Raw genomic sequence first — 18,999 nt, 5'->3', positions numbered from 1 at the left:
CCTCCTAGATCCTTACTACCTCCACCCTCAGTCTCTGTCATGAAAGATGAACTTGGCTAGGACAGGCTCCGTGTACCAGGTCAGGGGACACTAAACTCTGGTCTAGTGGAATCCCTGCTGGACTGCCAGCCCCTAATCAGGCTAAGTTGCCTGCTCCTGACCCTGCTGCACACAGATGGACTGCATGATCTCTACATTTAGCCAGCAAGGCAATGGTGGGGAGAGACAGTGCAGAAATGACCTTGGAGTCTGTGTCTTTCTTTGTCTTCATCTTATCAAACATCAAGTAAGTGTCAAGGGCCAAGGAGGTAAGAACAGAAGAGTCAGAAGGAGGTATAATGGTCCTAGAAAAGTTATTATGACAGCAAGAAGAAATGATAAAGTACTCATATATTTAAAAAACCCTCACTGCCATCAAGTTGCTCTGACTCATAGCAACCCTACAGGGCAGAGTAGAGCCACTCCTGTGGATTTCCAAGACTGTAACTCCTACAGAGCAAGGTAGGTTTGAACTGCTGACCTTGAGCTCAGCAGCCCAACTCATAACTTACTATGCCATCAGAGTTCCTTGCAGTATTCTTTAAAGAAATCATTTGGGCAAAATCTGAGTTCTCAGGCTCAGGCCAAGTGCTCCCTAAAGGAAATCCTAAACGCCACCAAACGAGGCAACGAGAGGGCATTTCTGGGGCAACCTAACATCATAAATGCACAAACCCTGACCATTCAAAAGCCTCAGATGCTGAAAGCACATGGTTATTGGGCTAAGATCAATCACTAGATTCTTATTCTACAACTTCGGTTCTTTAATTTTCATTCTTCTGGCTCCTGTTCCATCTGAGTTACACGATTCCCAAAGTAGGGAAGTGTGACCAAGACTTAATGAAGGAGGAAACTGTGCTCCTTTTCAATAAAATCATTAAGAGCAACAACACCAAGTTGGGTTTTTTTTAATATCCCAATTTAATTTTCTTCATGCATTATTCATAAATGGTGTGTCATGGTTGTATTAAAAAGTAAATCAATCACTGAGAAAGAAAAAGATCAAAGTCTTGGTACCCAAAGAATGTAATGACCAAGAAGCAACATCTAGACTTAATGTTTCAAGCACAGTTAATGTCACACATTGGAACTAATCAATTCCAAAAGAGATGTGATCATCCCCCCCCACCCGCCCCCAAAAGAAAACGGCTTCACTGATAAATAGCGTATCTGAATTTTTAATGCTCACTGAATTGAAAGCTTTGGGCCCAAAGGAAGATACACCACCCTTCTCTCCCACCCTCTCAATATGCATAGACCATAATACACAGACCTTATCGCCTAGGAATCACATTCTTTATACACATTATCCCGTCGGGGAGTTCTTATCATTAGTGTAGTTGTTATTATCACCCCTTCCTAACAGATTTCCCTCCTCCTCTGTAAATGGCCTGCTGCCTTCAGCCAGTGGCTGAAAAGCTGCTGTTGGATAGAGAGATGTGATCATTAATGCAAGCCCTCTCTGTAAGTCCACTATGCACAGTGAGGTGAGGAGGTAAACACATTTCTACTGGGAGCCCTGCTGGTGCGCAGCACTCAAGGACTCAGCTGTACACTGAGAGCTCCATAGGAGAACAGACCTGGAGATCTGCTGCGGGAAAGATTAGTCTTAAAAACCCCGTGTCCTAAAGGGTTGATATGAATTGGACTCAATCCTCAGCCACAGTCTTGGTTTTCGCGTTCTGTCACTAACGTGACCTACAGACACAGTGTCAAACAGTTCGCAAAAGGCACACATTAGTGTACCTCACCTGTGTCTCACGGGGTCTGTGCAGACAGGTGAGCAGTCATCCCACTCAGAAACAACGGAAATGGCTCCCCACTCCCCCATGTCACTCGGCTCAATTTTCTCATCAGCTGGTGAGGTGAGCAGGAGGGGCACAGCCTGTGGTGGCTTAAAGAAGGCGCTCAACACATATTATCTGTCTTGGAGCAGACAACGGGGAGCTTCCCAGGGACCCTCTGGAGCCCTGCCAAGTAGCCACTGCTGGAGGTTCATGCTCCTGAGTTTAAAGTTTAAACCTCCTCACCCCTTGACTCTTTCTAATGACAAACACCTGAACCTGCTAAGCACAGTCCACATAAAGATGGTGGAGTGTAATGAAAACATGGCCGGTAATCTTTAAAGGGAAGGAGGAGTAAGGAAGTTGATGATGATTAGATTATAGCAGGATGGGATCTAGCTGGACAAAGGAAGAGATGAAGACAGGATGAGGCTGACCGTGGAGAAGGGGTGAGGCCAGCAGACTGGAGGTCTCAACAAAGATGAAGGACCATTAACTGCATGCTCACTTGCATAAAGATGTCCTGGGACCTTGTTCACTCACTTGGGTCCTGGAGTCCACTTTTTTAATGTAGTGATGGAAAGAATAGAGCCCTGGGTGATGCAAACAGCTAATACATTCAGCTGCTAGTAAAAAGGGCTGAAGGTTCAAGTCCACCCAATGTGGTGAATATCAACAGATACAACTTACATAAATAAAAACTGTTTGGACCTCAGTTTTTAAAAGGGTGATGGGGTTTTTTTTGGTGCCAACATGGCACCTGTAAAAAGCTGTAGTAAAAACCTGTCAATCCAGGTCGTAGCTTGATGACCTCCTTTGGAGGTGCAACCGAGATAAATGCCTCTCTGGAGGTCAGATTCATACTTTCTCTCTCTCTCTCTCCCTTTATTTTCCCGATGTTTGGTCTTGATAGTGGCCAGAGCCCTGGAGATGTGTCCAACTCCATTAGATCCACAAGACTTTGCCCCACCACTGGCCTGAGCATTGCACCATTGCTGTGGCTGCATGAGCTTGAAAAGGGACTTACGGACTAGTATCGGAATTATGGACTTGAGTTGGACTGGGCTGAGATATTTTTCTGATATATAAAGCTTCTTGATATAAAGCTCGTTCTTGCACATATGAGTGTCACTGGATTTGTTTCTCTAGTCAACCTGGCCCTACACAAAGAGTGTAACTGAATGGGAGGGGGTGAGGTTTAAAGACTGGGCCTATTTCATCCTTGCTTTCTATTTTGGGGCACAAGGTTTAAAATTCCTATTTCAAAAAGGCTTCCAAAATCTTGTGTTTCCAGTCAGTTATTTGCAAACTTGGGCGCCAAGATGGGAAGTCATTACTAGGACATTACCTACAGCACTGTGTCTTATGTCAGCATTGAGTGATATAAGAAAGCTGATGCTGGCCCACCAGGCTTGAGGATGATGTTCCCACTCAGAAGAGCCAGTCCACAGAGAGGACCACATGGTCGGCCCCTCTATGACACACGACATCCCTCACTGACCCATGGCCCTACAGGGGACAACACTGGAGACACAGTATAGGAATTGCGCCCCATCTGATCCTGCCACATCGAGGCAAAACACTAAGAGGGTGCAACAGAACAGCAAGAGAATGGAGGAGTGAATGCCGAAGTTGGACTTTGGGGCCAGGGCTTGGTGCCCTAACAGACTGGACCAGAAAACACTCCTAAAGGTCAACAAACAGTCGTTGAACTACAAGCTTTTCTTTCTTGATGGTGTGTTTTGTTTGGGTTGTTTGTCATTGGTTTGTTGTTGTTTTCTTGTATATTGTTGCTTGGTTTTACTATCGTGTTTTTGTGCATGTTATTATCTCCGCAGGCCTGTCTAAATAAAATAGGCTGGATGAACAATCTAGAGGAGGAAACAACGGGACCCATGGTTTAGGGGCACATGGGAGAGGAGGAAGTGAGGGGAAAGGTAGTGGTGTTAACAAACCAAGGGACAAGGGAACAACAAGTGATCCAAATCGGTGGTGAGGAGAGTGTAGGAGGCCTGGCAGGGCGTGATCAAGGGTAATGTAACCATGAGGAATTTCTTAAACCCAAATGAACACTGAGTATGATAGTGGGACAAGAGGAAAGTCAAAGGAAATAGAGGAAAGAGCTAGGAGGCAAAGTAATTTATAGAAGTCTAAATAAAGGCATGTACATATATCGGTAATACATGTAAATATATTTATATATGAGGATGGGGAAATAGATCTATGCACATATATTTATAGGTTTAGTATTAAAGTAGCAGATGGACATTGAACCTCCACTCAAGTTCTCCCCTCAATGCAAGAATACTTTGTTCTATTAAACAGGTATTCTATGATGTTTACCTTTCCGACACAACCGCTGAAGACTACGCAGGTGAATAAGCAAATATGGTGAAGAAAGCTGATGGTGCCCGGCTATCAAAAGATATGCTGTCTGGGGTCCTTAAAGGCTTGAAGGTAAACAAGCGGCCATCTAGCTCAGAAGCAACAAAGCCCACATGGAAGCACACCAGCCTGTGCAATCACAAGGTGTCGAAGGGATCAGGTATCAGGCATCATCAGAACAAAAAATCATATCGTTGTTAATCGGGGAGGGGGGGATGGAGTGGACCCCAAAGCCCATTTGTAGGCTACTGGACATTCCCTTACAGAAGGGTATCTGGGAGGAGACAAGCCAGTCAGAGAGCGATATAGCAATGATGAAACATACAACTTTCCTCTAGTTCCTAAATGCTTCCTCTCCCCCACTATCATGTTCCCAAGTCTACCTTACAAATATGGCTAGACCAGAGGATATACACTGGTACTGATAGGAACTGGAAACACAGGGAACCCAGAGCGGATGATCCCTTCAAGACCCCTGGTGTGAGTGGCAACACTGGGAGGGTGGGGGGAGGGTGGGTTGGAAAGGGGGAAACCAATTACAAGGATCTACATATAGCCTCCTCCCTGGGGGACAGACAACAAAAAAGTGGGTGAAGGGAGATGTTGGACAGTGCGATATGACAAAATAATAATTTATAAATTATCGAGGGTCTATGAGGGAGGGGGAGCGGGGAGGGATGGGAAAAACGAGGAGCAGGTGCCAGAGGCTTAGGTGGAGAGCAAATGTTTTGAGGATGAGGGCAATGAATGTACAGATGTGATTTACACAATTGATGTATATATGGATTGTGATAGGAGTTGTATGAGCCCCTAATAAAACGTTTTAAAAAAAGAGTTGTATGAGCCCCTAATATAATAAAATGATGGGGGAAAAAACTTAAGTATTCTTGAAAAAAAAAAAGAAAAGAAAGTTGATGCTTTAACAGCATCTGGGAACTTGTTAAAAATGCAAACCTAAGAAAACAAAAATTCTGGGAGTGAGCTCAGCAAAGTGTATTTTAACAAGTCCTCCAGGTGGATCTAACACTAAAGTGAGAAATAAGCAAATTTGCTTATTTTCTAGACCTCTTGGACTAGAAAAGTGATCTGAGGGTCACAATTAGAGGATATGGATCATGCTGCAAAGGGAGCATTCCTTTCAGCCTTGGACTTTAGGATGTCCACTCAGTCTTGAAGGCCTTTTGCAAGCCCAGTTCTCTTCATCTGCTGAAACCTTATTCAAGGGCAAACTCAGCTATTTACTTCCTGTCAAAACCTTCTCTTACCCTGGTTAGCTAATGGCATTAATTTGTTCATCCTTCTATTTCCCATGGCACTGCAGCAATTGAATGTGGCAAAAGTATAACCAAGGTTTATAAGGAAATTTCACGAGTTCTAAAAATTACTAATGGCTGTAACATTATCATGAAAATGTATATGTGAATGTGTAAGCTCTGCTTTATTCATTCCATTTGTTTTGTGATGTCAGCCACAATGCCTTAAAATCTTGCTTTCCCAACTATAATACTATAATATTCAGCAAATATCTATACAACAGACTTAGAGTACATTTTAGAGTGTATTTTTCAAGCATCTATCTACCATAAAAATTCATTTGCAAAATGTTTCTAAAATTTGACACTTCAATCTGAAGCATCAAAAAGAGCTACTCTTGTGTTAAGGGTGATAGGAAAATTCAGGATTGGTTCTTAAAGTTACTATTTTGTTTGCACTTCTGTCTTACTCTTATAAATGGGAGAATCAATGGGGGAGATCAATTTCCAAGTACCAACTTTAATAAGAGGACGAGTTAGCATGGCAGGGTAAAGGGTTCCCAGGCACAGATCGTGCACAATCTCTCCTTACTCTCTTTCATTAAAAAACTTACATTTCCACCCAAAACCAACAGACAGAGGAAGAACCACTTTTAGGTGTATGACCTACAGGTCTATTTTAAGAGACAAAGAAGCCAGGTCTGAAATAGACAAGAGTTTAGAACCCAATAGTCTGACCTTGTTATTTAACTCTGAGATCTGATCTAAACAGTAAAGATGAAGGTGCAAGATATTTCCAGAGAAGCAGATGCCCCAGGGGGAAGACCTATTCTCTTCAGTAGCTGCAGAAAAGGAGCATGCCTTTCATTTTGTAAGGATGTCAGCTTTACTCAGTTATGAAATCCAGAACAGAGGACTATTCCCCTTCAAATAAAAAATTAAAGTGAAGCCTTGGTACAGTTGTCTGCGGTGTAAGCTACTGCAGTCTTATGGCCTGGAAGTGCCAGCAGCTGGGGTACATTTTAAATGCTTAGAACGATTCCACCACCTAGCGAGCACCACAAATGTCAGTCATTGTTACTTCTAAAGACCAAGCTCCTCATTCACTCTCAGCTATAAGTTCTCTCACTTCACATTATTTCAACAGAAAATTACAAATAAAACTGCCTCCATTCTAAACCAACAAAATTTCAGAGGCTGGACCGATAGTCCAAGACTTCAGCTTTCTCAAAACAGAGCGCCTACTGTCTTACTCTTTAATAGACAATGCTTACTGTCTTACTCTTTTTAATAGACAATCACTATAAAATCGCCTCACAAAGGTAAGAATATTCAAAAGATCCAAGGAAAGAAAAATGTGTGTGACCAGTAGAAGAATGAATTACGTAACAAGACCCTGAAGTGGGGAAAAAGACAAAAACAAACACGACCTGAGTGATGAATACCAAAGTCTGGAGGTGAAGCTACCTAGTGTCCCCACACGGAAATCACACCATGCACTAAAGTGCCACGACTGGTCCAGCTGCCCAGGAACTTTCAGCATACTCTGTCAAAGTGCATGTGGGATCAGTCCCCGCCAACACCCACTGCCACTGAGATGCCACCTCAACTAACCTCGCTTCTGTGAACGAGGTCTGCCTAGCAAAGGGAACCAGAATGCAAAAGTGAGAGATTTCAGCTCTAGTCCATCTACAGATGAACATACAGGGGTGTTCCAAAAGCTCACGGGAAAGTTCCATTATCTTTTTATTCCATTTTCCACAAACTCTTTGAGGCCCCCTTGTATGTGTTTATATTTACACACATATGTGCCTACGTGTGTATGCTAAAAGCACAGAAATATTTCTAAATAACAGAAGTTGGTCTGGAGTGCCTAAACATGTTCCCCAGCACTAAAATTCACTTTGAACTAGCAATTTTCAAGTTTGCCAGCCTGTACAGAATGCCTTTGTAAAAAGTCACCTTAAAGGTAAAGTCACTCCAAGGTAAAGACACGTTCAAAAAGAAAACATAATTATGGTCACCATGCGCTTTCTGCTTTTTAGTGTCCTGTCAGAGAACAGTCTTCAGTCAAATAGAGTGGGCCTGATATCAATTTCAAGGAGTCCTGGTGGCACAGAGGGTTAAGCAACGGGCTGCTGACCTGTGGTTAGAATGCACCAGCAGCTGACCAGGGAAAGAGTGAGGCAGTCTGCTTCTGTGAAGAAGTACAGCCTTAGAAACCCTAGGGAGCATTTCTACTACGTCCTACAGCGGGCTGAGTCAACACCAAATAGACAGCAGTGGGTGTCATCTTTTTAATGTCAATTTCTCTACTTAAATGTATAGAGAGTTAGAGAAATGTTAAGCAAAACCTGGCACAAGGAAAACTGGTACCTCATGATGTCTGTGGGATCAGGCCAAGCTTCAGAAGCCCATGTTCTGCCAGAAGCTTAGGCAAATGCTTTCAGTAATCTTGGCTGTGATGTCATGCTGACGACATCACAAATGAGGATTCTGATGCTGACTCGCTCCTCACTGCCTCTGCAAAAATCCGAGGGCTCTGCCTCCCCAAATCTGAGTGCTTAACCACAGCACCACCAGCCTCCTACAGAAACAAAATGTTCCTCAAAACAAGCAGTTCCCCAAAGCAAGTCTGCGGCAAATTATGTTCCAATATGAAAGAATAGCACTTCAAAGACTTCACTAAACACTTCAAAGACTTCTTAAGGCTTTGCTTGCTCTTCTTAAAATATTATCGTAGCTTAAAAAAAAAAAAGAGGGCTAGACTGTGAATATACACCTGCATTGTGTCCCCTCCGGATGACCGGAACTCACTCACTTTCCAGACCTCAGTAACCTCCATGAATAACAGCTGAGGATGCTGGTGAAGACTCAGCTAATGGAGTTAGTTTCTAGCTCCATCGTCTGTGAGTCTATTACCTGTTTTGAATTTCAAATCCAAACTCTAGACACAAAAGCCCAAGGATTCAAAAGTGGACCCAACGTGATTGTGGATCTAACCTTGCCAAAGGAAGAGTTCCGTGCTATCAGTGAAGATGGGAGCCCAGATCAGATCGGCTTCAAACAAACAAGCAGTGTCTCCTGGCACCCGTCCAGGAGACATGGTATTGCCAGCTGCAAATCACCTATCTACTCTTCACCTGGTACCTTTTCAGTGCATTGTGTCCCAGCAGCAAAAAGAACCAGCTCCTTTATTTACATCTGAAAGTTCCCATAAGAGGCAGAGGAAAGCTAAAGAATAGAGGTGAACTTAGCCTGCCAGAAGGGAGGTGAATGTCCAGCCCCCCAGAAATGGACTGGGTGGATGTCTGGAAACCTACTTGGCCCTACTACACCCCAGACAGACTAGGGGCTTACCTGCAGAGAGCTGCTGCACTTTGGGATTTCTGGGCCCCTTCAGAATTCTCGATGCTGTCTGTCTATGCACTTAACAGAAGGCAAAGGGGCAGATGCACTTAGAGTGACGGAAAGTCTGGTTTTAGAGAAAGCTGTTCCCAGAGCTGATTGGCTTGACAGAAAAAAAATCACAGGCTGTGTCTTGTGAGAGCTTCATTCACAGCTAAATCCTGTCCCCTGAAGTCATGGTTATATAAGGGTCAGTTGTATGCTGTGTCACTTCTACTCCCCACCCCCTAACACAGGAGGCACAACGTAACCTGAATCCCCGTGGGCTCCAGCCATTGAAAACACCCTGGTAGTTTTCCAAACGGGCTTATGTTTCCACTAAAATAAGGTAAATTGTTTGAGTTCTTTCGCTCGCCCCCTCTTTCAATTCCATTCATATTAATATTTCTGTCTATACAAGAAAAACTAGAAAAGGTTAGCCCAAGAAAAATAGAATATTTACATATATTCTTCACTCTTGACTGAAACAGACTCTCAAAATCATTAGTAAGTCAAGAGGCCTGCATGAGGCCAATTTAAAAGCATCTTGAACACCAGCTGAAATGAGCATGAGGACCCCAGATGAGAGTTGAACCCCCAGCCATGCCTCAAGGGTCCCAGGGCTATGCTGTTTATACACTCAAGCCCCATGCTCTAAAGCTATGTGACCATGCCCCTCAAAGGCACAGGAAAGGCCTCTGAATATATAAGCAACTGTATCACCTGCTGGAGGGGTCTCTCCCCCCAACTGGGCATTTTCCCTTTCCCCTTCCTGGGACCACTGCCATCCTGTGACCTTCTATTGCTGAGTGATGACTCATGCTTATCCTGTCTCGCCTGCAAATCTCACTGTGACTAAGTTACTCCAGGCCAGGGATAAAATTTGTTTTTGCATCCAAATGCCACTTGACCCAGCAATTCCATTCCTGAGTAGATGCCCAAAAGACTTAAAAGGAGATTTTTTTTTTCCTTTTAAAGAAGACATATACACCAATGGTCACTGCTGCATTATTCAAGTAGCCAAAAGATAGAATCACCCTAAAATGCCAGATAGTAGATAAACAAACTGTGGCCCATATGAACAAATTATGTCCTGACACACGCTACAGTATGATTGGAGGTTGATGATATTACACTGAGCTTTGAAAAAAGTCAAATCACAAAAGGATCAATATCAGATGACATTACTTTTTAAAAAAATATTTTTTATTGTGTTTTGGTGAGAGTTTACATAGCAAAATTAATATCCCATTAAACAATTTCTACACATATTGTTCAAAGACATTGGCTACATTTTTCACATTATAGCAACACTTTTTTAAGTGGTTTTCTTGATATAGTATTCAGAAGCCTTATCCTTCCATGATTAAGTTGCTTTTTAAATGATTTGTATATACATAATCACAATCAGTTCCAGTGCTCTCTCCCCTCTCTTGCTCCCCAAATCCCCTCACCCTGCCTATCTCCCACTTTCTCCCCATCCCCGATAAACCATTCCATCAATTATTATCTCTATGCATCTACTCTCTCATGAAGGCAAGCATCGAGCAGGGCCATGTTATTGGAACTAACTGTCCTTGGATTGGGGCTAGAGTTAACCGGAAGCCCAGAATCCATTTGTTTGTCCACTGGTTATGCAGGACTCTGGTTTACTTTAACCAACAACAGCAACAAACCAGCAAACAAACAGAGGTGAAAACAAAAAATAAAACCAAGACCAGAAACAAAACAAAAGGCAGAAGAACAAAACCCAAAGATACAAAAAAGAAAAACACTGCCAATCATCCACCTGGGGTATGAGGCAATTGCATGGCTATGATACCATCAGCAATTTTTCCACTGACACAGAACTCAAGACACCCCACTGTCAACATGAGTAGTCTATGTGAGTACAGCTCCACCACGAGGTGCACCCCATGAGTTGTAGCCCTGCACAGTTCAGTCTCCCAAGGAATTGAGTTCTGGTTACAGTGAGCATGGGAACTGGTACCAGAGGAAAGCTTCCAGTAACAATTCTTTCAAGTGCAGATCTCTGCCCAACAGATCAAAACCTATTATATCAATGCAAGGGGGCATCAAGGTACTAAATATATGGTGGTTCCGGGTCCCTTTCCATTGGACACCCACCCAGCCAGGGGTTCCATCCAATGTCCAGAGACCACCACTTCCACAGCCCTGGGACAGCCCCTCTTTGCTTCCTCTCCCATCAGAGTATCCCCGTCTCAGTCTAAGAGTACAGGCAGCTTGGAAGCAGGGCTCAGTTCACTCAGTTGGGCCTCTATGTTGAGTCTCTCTGGTGCGGCCTCTGGGTGATACCACGCTGCCTACAAGGCTAGCATTCAAGGTAGATGACCTTACTTTTTTACATATAAAAAGACAAGAAAAGGAAAATGTATAGAGACCAAAGTGTATTAGTGGTTACCAGGGGAAAGAAAGGGAGGGGAAGATGCTTAACAGTAATGGAAATTTTGCATTGATTAAAGGTAGGGCTGCACAACCAAATATTTTAATGGCTCTCAATAAGCTATATACCTATAAAAAGATGAACTGGCAAAGGTGTGAAAGATAGGGGGGTTGTTTGCTTGCTTGTTTTTAAGAGTAGCTGTTTTTGTACAACCAAAACTCCTCTCAGGGTTTGGTTCTTTGGTTTGGATGTCTAAGGTCATGACTGCACAGACCATCATGAAGTGGCCTGACTAGATGCTTAGTGCTTCAATTCTACCTCCTAGTTGATTGCTACTAGAGTCTTAGTCAGCTGAGCCACAATAACTGGTCTCTTATTCACCTCCAGCAGCAGAGGGCGGAGAGTCAGGAAGAGGAGACAGTATGGAATGTGTGCCTCCTTGAACAACTGCTTCCTCTGTGAGGAGACCAGAACTGGAGGGTGCTCAGCTACCATTACTGAATGTTTTGAACAAGCACTCCATTGAAGAATTTTGATCAAAGGGGATAAATGCAGAAGAGCATTTCAAATGTCAATCATCAACTCTTGACTTTCTAGAGTCGTGGAAATTGGATAAACCCCTAAAATGATTGCTCTGAAATAATCTTTAAACCAGCGGTTCTCAACCTGTGGGTTGGGACCCTATGGGGGGGGGGAGGTCAAACAACCCTTTCACAGGGGTTGCCTAAGACCATCAGAAAACACGTATTTCCAATGGTCTTAGGAACGAGACACCACTCCTCTATCCGCCTCCAGGCAGGTTTGTGCACACGCAGTTACGCTCACATACGAGAACCCGGCGTGGAGACTGTTACCCATGCTACACGACAAAATTTTGTAATTAATCATTATGTTCAACTTGTAACAATGAAAATGCATCCCGCATATCAAATATTTGCATGATAATTCATAACAGTAGCAAAATTACAGTTAAGAAATAGCAACGAAAATAATTTTAAGGTTGGGTGTCACTACCAAATGAGGAACTGTTTTAAAGGGTCGAAGCATTAGGATGGTTGAGAACCACTGCTTTAAACCTTAAACCAAAATATCCCGAGGTCATCTTAAAACCAAACTTACTTTTAACTAATAAACAACATCAGCCTTAAGCATTATGCGTTTTGTTTTGTTTTTCCCCTATTGCTTGCACTTTGAAGTTTTTTTTTTACATTTTATTAGAGACTCATACAACTCTTATCACAATCCATACATACATACATCAATTGTGTAAAGCACATCTGTACATTCTTTGGCATGATGCATTTTAAAGAACTACCTGTATGGGATCAAACTGACCAGGCAGCTCCAGAAATTACATACCTTGGGGAGCAGGACAGATGCCAGTGATTTTATGAGGGAGGGACAACTCACACAAGGAGGGTGAGAATGGCCGCTAGCCGAGTGTGTAGACCCCTATTTGGCGGGAGAGCATGGTTGCACCACTTGAATGTAATCACTGTGCCTAAACTATAAGTAGAGACTGTAGACTTGGTGTATGTCTTGCTGTGTATATTCTCAAACAGCAGCAAAATAAGTAAAGAAGCAAAAAATGTATTTGGTTCACAGTGAAGGCACAAAGAAAAAGTTTGCGGAAGTGACTCAACATCAAAAAGGAGCAATGATGCAATATTGTGGTTTTCAACTAACTGTTCAGACACTCAGGGAAGGTGACAGTAATAGAGGGTTTTCAAGGCCTGGATTCTCTTAAAAGTATTAGACCACCCCCATACCAGCTATGTGGACAACTGCCCCTCACTCCAGAAGAATTTACTTGAGAGGAGGGCACTGAAGCTGCAGCTAGGGGCATGTTCGATTAGAGCAAATGGGAGCAAAGAAGGGGGAGAAAGAGAGAGTGGAGCACATCCTGGCCCATCAGGCCTGGAGGACAATACCCCCGCTCTGAACAGCCAATGGACAGAGTGTACAATATGGCTGATCCCACTATAAAACACACCGTCCATTGATGGCCCAGGGCCCTAAGGGGGACAACACTGGAGACTCAGGGCCGGGACTGACCCTACACTGACCCTGTGACACTGAGGCAAAACACTAAAAGCGTGCAGCAGAGCAACCGTGGGAGCAGAGCAGGGAGCCCCCTAGGGAGTACAAAAGACAGACTCAGGGGCCAAACCATGGTACCCAATTGGACCTGACTGAAGGACACGCCTAGAGATAAAAAAATCAGACTTTGATCTATTTACAGGTTTTGCTTTCTTTTAAAAACTTTTTTCTTTTAATTAATTTATTCTTCTTGGGCGCTGCCTTTGAACCCGCCGTGCCTGCCCGTGGCGCAGGGGGTTAAGCTGCAGCGCCAGAGCAAGTGCTGGCGCATAACTGGGGCCGCCAAGCCCCTGCGGGCGGCCCTTTTAACCACGAGCAACATGGAAAAAAAATGTTTTTAATAAATAAATGAATAAATGATTTTTTTAAAGAATTAGACCAATGAAATTATGGGCAAACTGTTCCACTACTAGCACCAATGAGTGGTGATAGTAAGAACTTAAATATTAATTTAGGTAATTAGATTTATAGACACTATTATATTTACAGACCAGCACTGTCCAAAAGATACAATGTGAGACAAATGTAATTTTGAATCTTCTAGTTATCACATTTTAAAAATAAGATGGATTTTATGTAAATCATACATTTCACTTAATTCAATATAGCCAAATATGATTTCAAAATATAATCAGTATGTTGAAACCATTACAATGTCTCATGTAGTTTTCCTAGCTGTTTGAAATGCATTGTGTATTTTACATATTAGCTAAATTTCAAGTGCTCAATAGCCACACATGTCTAGTGGCTCTGTCTAGACCTTACCTTTCAAGCTGAATATAAAGCAGCTGTCCTCTTGGCACTGATAACAGAGCTGACAACCAGATAGTCCAAATCCCCTTAGGTATGCAGCACTCATCTTTCCTATGCTATTATAACACAACTGTAACGAAACAAGTACAGAAATCTAAACGTTTTCTTTTTGAAATCTAAACTCTTGAATAAAAAATTAACTTAGTGAAATGTTCTTAGGATAAGAGAAGGCAATCATGGTAACCTTAGAAGGCAGAGGTGCATAATGTATAAAGTTTTATAAACTGCCCTGATTGTGGCACAAGGTATTGATCCTCAAACGACAGCTCAGTGGTAGAAAGCTAGTTATGGACAGATATAAGGCCAGTACAGTGGGAGGCAGCATTTCAAGCACAAAGCCAGTGGTGACCAGAGCATCATCATTCTGCAGAGGGGCATCTTGCTTAGCCGTTTCTTATTGCAGGAAACCTCTGCAGACTCCACTTGATGGCAGTGAGTTTGGTATTTTTGAGTTTGGAAACTAATAAAAAGAGCCCTCTGGAGAGCAAATGTTTTGAGAATGATGAGGGCAAAAAATGTACAAATGTGGTTTACACAATTGATGTAATAAGATTGTGATAAGAGTTATAAGCACCCCCAATAAAATTATTTTTTTTAATTTTAAAGCTCTCCTGGAGGCTCAGTGGTTAAGTGCCCTGCTAACCAGAGGGTGGGTGGTTTGAACCCACCAGCTTCTCCATGAAAGAAGGAGGTGGCACTCTGCTTTACAGACTTGGGAACCCTATGGGCACTTCTACTCTGGCCTACAGTTTCTCACTGAGTCAAAATCATCTCCTCAGCTCCCTAAAACAACTACAACTCTTATACATTGTCTGCTACTAAAAAAAAAAAATTGCTACTTGAGCCCCCATTAAAATAAGAAAAAAATAAAAATTGAAAAGAATTTTAAAGTAAATATTTAGAAACTAATGATGGAAACGTATGTACAAATATGCTTGATACAACTGATGTATGGATTGTTATAAGAGCTGTAGAAGCCACCAATAAAATTATCTTTAAATACAATAAATAAATAAAAATTGTCTGTTACTTAGAAATAGTTTTTGCTTGTTAGTTGGTTTCTAATAAGTAACTTTATTCAGTCATTAATTACCTGATACTAAGGTCCCTAAACTAGTAAACTGTCTGATTCAGAGACCACTACTGTTGTGGTTAGGTGTCATTTAGTAGAGTTAGTTATTACTTTCTTACTTATCTGATACTATGTCCCTTAACTCTAGCAAATTGCCTCTGACTTATAGTCTATTGTTAGTTGCTATCTACAAGAAAGAGTCCGTTCTTCATTGTCCCACATCTTAACATCTAGGAAACCTGCAATATGCACATGACACAACCTTGCCTGCTGAAACTGAAGTGGACTTGAGTGACTTACTGATGAAAATCACGATGACAGCAACAAATGTACAAATGTGCTTAACACAATGGATGGATGGATGTATTTTGAAAAGAGCTGTAAAAGCCCCCCAATAGACCACATGGCCAGCCTGACTATTAGACATGGCATCCCTCACTGACCCATGGCTCTGCGGGGAAAAGCACCAGAGACACAGTGTGGGAATTGCGCCTGACCTGATCCCACCACACCGAGGCAAAGCACTGGGGGAGTGCAGCAGAACAGCAAGGGAATAGAGCGGCAAGGTCCCCAGGGAATGCTGAAGGTGGACTTTGGGGCCAGGGCGTGGTGCCCCAACAGACTGGACTGGAAAACACTCCTAAAGGCCAACCAACGATCCTTGAACTAACTACAAGCTTTTCTTTCCTGTTGTGTTTTGTTTTGCTCTTTGTCAGTGGTTTGTTGTTGTTTTGTTGTATATTGTTGCTTGGTTTTGCTCTGTCTTGTTTTCGTGCATGTTATTATCTGCGCAAATCTGTCTAAAAAAGATAGGCTGAATGAACAATCTGGAGGAAAAACAACCGACAGACAGTTCAGGGGGTAAATGGGATAGGGGGAGGTGGTGGGTAAGGAAGTGGTGTTAACAAACCCAGGGACAAGGGAACAAGAAGTGATCCAAATTGGTGATGAGGTGGGTGTGGCAGGCCTGGTAGGACATGATCAAGGGTAATGTAAGGAAGAGGTATTGCAGGAACCCAGGGGGGGAAGGAGCATGATAGTGGGACAGGAGGAAAGTCAAGGGAAATAGAGGAAAGAGCTAGGAGGCAAAGGGCATTTATAGAGGTCTAGACAAAGACATGTACATAAGCAAATATATATGTGAGGATGGGGAAATAGATCTACGTGCCTATTATTTATAGGTTTAGAATTAAGGTGGCGGAAGGACATTGGGCCTCCACTCAAGCACTCCCTCAATACAAAAATACTTTCTTCTACTAAATTGGCATTCTATGATGCTCACCCTCCCAACACAACTGCTGAAGACAAAGTGGGTGAATAAGCAAATGTGGTGAAGAAAGCTGACAGTGCCTGGTTATCAAAAGATATAGTGTCTGGGGTCTTAAAGGCTTGAAGATAAACAAGTGGCCATCTAGCTCAGAAGCAACAAAGCCCACATGGAAGAACACACCAGCCTGTGTGATCACGAGGTTCCGAAGGGATCAGTTATCAGGCATCAAAGAACAAAAAATCCCATCATTGGGTTGCACACCTCCATGATATGATCACTGAGGACAAACGGGTGCATAAGCAAATGTGGCGAAGAAAGCTGATGGTGCCTGGCTATCAAAAGGAATAGCATCTGGGGTCTTAAAGGCTTGAAGGTAAATAAGCGGCCATCTAGCTCAGAAGCAACAAAGCCCACATGGAAGAAGCACACCAGCCTGTGTGATCACGAGGTGTCAAAGGGATCAGGTATAAGGCATCATCAGAATAAAAAAATTTTACCACAGTAAATGAAGGGGAAGCAGAGTGGAGACCCAAAGCCCATTTGTCGGCCGCTGGAGATTCCCTTGCAGAGGGGTCTAGGGGAGGAGATGAGTCAGTCAGGGTGCGATGTAGCACCGATGAAAAATACAGCTTTCCTCTAGGTCCTGAATGCTTCCTCCCGCCCCCCTCCACTATAATCCAAATTCTACATTGCAAGTCTGGATAGAGCAGAGGATGTACACTGGTGCAGATGGGAGCTGGAGGCACAGGGAATCCAGGGCGGATGATACCTTCAGGACCAGGGGTGTGAGTGGAGATACTGGGAGCATAGAGGGAGAATGGGTTGGAGGGAGGGAGCCGATTACAAGGATCTACGTGTGACCTCTTCCCTGGGGGACGGACAGCGGAAAAAGGGGTGAAGGGAGACATCGGATAGGGCAAAATATGACAAAATAATAATTTATAAATTATCGAGGGCTCATGAGGAAGAGGGGAGCGGGGAGGGAGGGGAAAAAACGAGGACCTAATGCCAAGGGCTTAAGTGGAGAGCAAATGCTTTGAAAATGATGAGGGCGAGGACCTGATGCAAGGGGCTTAAGTGGAGAGCAAATGCCTTGAGAATGATTGGGGCAGGGAATGTATGGATGTGCTTTATACAATTGATGTATGTATATGTATGGATGGTGATAAGAGTTGTATGAGTCCCTAATAAAATGTAAAAAAAGAAAAGAGGAGAAAAAAATGATTGGGGCAAAGACTGTACAGATGTGCTTTATACAATTGATGTATGTATATGTATGAACTGTGATAAGAATTGTATGAGCCCCTAATAAATTGTTAAAATTTAAAAAAAAAAAAGAAAGAAAATGATGAGGGCAATGAATGTACAGATGTGCTTTACACAATTGATGTATGTATGGATTGTGATAAGAGTTGGATGAGCCCCTAATAAAATGTTAAAAAACAAATAAAATGATTAATTTTTTAATGATTAATTTAAAAAAAAAGAAAATCAAATAGTACAGTCATCAGTATTACACCTCAAAATCAAGAATACAAAAACTTTTAAAAAAGAACGAAAGAAACTCCACAACTGGATCAATAAGGAACACCAGGATAAATGAAGAAAAGACTGAAACTGTCAAGGATTTCATTTTATTTGAATCTACAATCAATGCCCTTGGAAGCAGCAGTCATGAAAGCAAACAATATACTGCACTGAGTAAATCTACCACAAAAGTCCTCTTTAAAATGCTTTTTAAAAGCTAAAGTCATTTTGAGGACTAAGGTATACCTGACCTAAACCACAATTATTTTCAAACACCTTATCTGCAGGCGAAAGCTGGACAATGAGTAAGGAAGATCTGAGAAGAATTGTTGCCTTTGAATTATGGTGCTGAAAAGAATATTGAATATACTCTGGGATGCCCGAAAAATAAACAAACCTGAATTGGAGTAAGTATGTCATTAAAAGCAAGGTTGATGAGACTTTACCTGACTACTTTGGACATGTTATGAGGAAGAACCTGTCTCTGGAGAAGAGCCCCATGCTTGCTCAAGTGGAAGATGAGGGGAAAAGAGGGAGGTTCTCGATAAGATGAAATGACCCAGTGACTGCAACAATGGTTCAAGCATTGCAACGTATGCGAGGAAGACACTGAACTGGGCAGCATTCATTCTGCTGGGTGGGCCATCATGGATCAGAACTGACGCAATGGCATCTAACATAACAACAACAGAATACAATCTTAGCCTTCAAATAGTGAGTTTACAAAAGGGGATGCCTGTTACAATAAGAGGGGGAAAATGGCATTCCAAGATTGAGAAATAATGCAGAGTGTGTGGAAGAAAACTGTTTTCCCAGTCCAAAATGGAAAGAAAAAAGAAACAGAATCTACCTTCCAGAAGCTGGCTCAGCCCTTACCAGCAGTATGTATGCCTAAAAGGATGGAGCAGAGGTCCTTCAATTTATCCAAGATTCCAGAGCATCTGGAAATAGTGACTTCCTTAGCG

At 42.6% G+C, this 18,999-nt stretch overlaps 1 protein-coding gene and 1 non-coding gene across 4 annotated transcripts in view; one reads left to right on the top strand and one right to left on the bottom strand.

The window, feature by feature from the left end:
- Positions 1-18,999, bottom strand: part of CLIP1 (CAP-Gly domain containing linker protein 1) — a 128,126-nt gene that overhangs the window by 91,941 nt on the left and 17,186 nt on the right. The window lies entirely within an intron of this gene.
- Positions 13,547-13,676, top strand: LOC142430130 (small nucleolar RNA SNORA76). The gene has a single exon (XR_012780600.1). It is a non-coding gene; the product is annotated as a small nucleolar RNA SNORA76 (small nucleolar RNA).

This window comes from Tenrec ecaudatus, chromosome 16 (assembly GCF_050624435.1).
Source record: "Tenrec ecaudatus isolate mTenEca1 chromosome 16, mTenEca1.hap1, whole genome shotgun sequence".
NCBI classification, from domain to species: Eukaryota; Metazoa; Chordata; class Mammalia; order Afrosoricida; family Tenrecidae; genus Tenrec; species Tenrec ecaudatus.
The sequence above is the reverse complement of the archived record's forward strand: the minus strand, read 5'-3'. Positions and strand labels throughout refer to the sequence as shown.